The sequence below is a fragment of the Corvus brachyrhynchos genome, unplaced genomic scaffold (assembly GCF_000691975.1).
Source record: "Corvus brachyrhynchos isolate BGI_N302 unplaced genomic scaffold, ASM69197v1 scaffold21, whole genome shotgun sequence".
NCBI classification, from domain to species: domain Eukaryota; kingdom Metazoa; phylum Chordata; class Aves; order Passeriformes; family Corvidae; genus Corvus; species Corvus brachyrhynchos.
Window position 1 is genome coordinate 4,373,174 of NW_008236924.1, and position 1,393 is coordinate 4,374,566.

Below are 1,393 nucleotides of genomic sequence, written 5' to 3' on the forward strand. Positions count from 1 at the left end.
GCCCGAATGGTCCCCGGTTGTCCTGGGGTCACCCCGCTCCCTTGGGTGCCATACCCCAAGCAGACCCCTCGCCAGCCTGGCCTGGGCAGTTGTCCCTGAGCTAGAGCTCCCCCAGCCATTTGCCATCGCGGGTTGTCACCAGCTCTTCTCTGCTGTAACTGAGGCGGGTGGTCGTGGCTCCCAAGGGAGACCGCTGTGGCTCCTTGGGACTACACCAAGCTTGGGGTCAAGAGTCCCCGCTGTCCCTTCTCTGCTTCCTGGGGCTGTGCCAGGAGCGGGCCAGCGCCGTTTCGGGGTGGAGCCGTGCCAGATGCGGGTGGGTGACGGGGTGTGGGTGCCCTACACAGGCCATGCCCCCGCCGCCGTTTCCTCTCCGTGGGCAGGGTGGCAGGCGCCCGCTGCGGCTGCACACACGGCGCATTGTTCTGCCGCGGCCCGGCCGGAAGGACTTCCTCCATCCCGGCCAGGGGATGACCTGGGGAATCCGGGGGCTGGCAGCCCACTCCCACCACAGCCGGGCATAGTGGCTCCGGTGTCCGGCCAAGCCCCACCACCTCGCTCGCAGCAGGGCCGCAGTGGCCGTGTGTCCCCCGGCCCCCTTGGTTCTGGCCCCGACTCACCTTGCTGGAATTCGCCTCCTGCGATCCGACCTCACAGCGCGGCCACGGCAGCCGGGCACTGCCGGCTCGGTGCTTGCGGGGGTGCCCCAGCAGCACCCAGGGCGGGCAGGGGGCTGCGGCCATGCGGGGGGGCCAGGGTGCTCCCTTGAGGCATGGGGAAGGCAGGGACGGGAGGCACGGTCGGGCCCACGGGCATCGTCAGGTCAGGGCAAGGGCGGGCGAAGGGAGCCAGGCCTCCGGCCCCGCCAGCGCCGGGGGCCGGGAGCTGCCTTCCCCTTCCCCTTCTCCCCACGGCGGCGGGGGGAGGCAGGCGGGGGAGCCCCCCCCGAGCCACATGGTGGGTTGGAGGAGGAGCCGTTGCCCAGGCAACAGCTGAGAGCATCCTTCACCCCTGAAAATGGTGTGCGGAGCTGCTGCCACAGCCCCACAGCCCGGGGCACTGGTCAGGACCCCCACAGCTCGCCTGTGTCTGTAGGGTCCAGATCCACCCATTTCGGCTCTGGACATACAGCAGCATCCCCTCACCTGCACGCTGCTACCCCCCCAGCAAGGGCAGGGATGGGCAGGAGATAACCCCCAAATGCTGGGGCACCACTGGGCAGGTGGGAACAGGCAGAGCCACTTCCCTGCCCTGCTCAGGGCTGGCCACGGCTCTGTTCACCCCCCGGCCCTATCCCAGAACATGTGACAGACACACGAACACGCTGGTGACCCCAGGACCTTGGTGCCAGGGTACCATGCCCCAGGCAGTGCCAGGAGGGCAGCACACACAT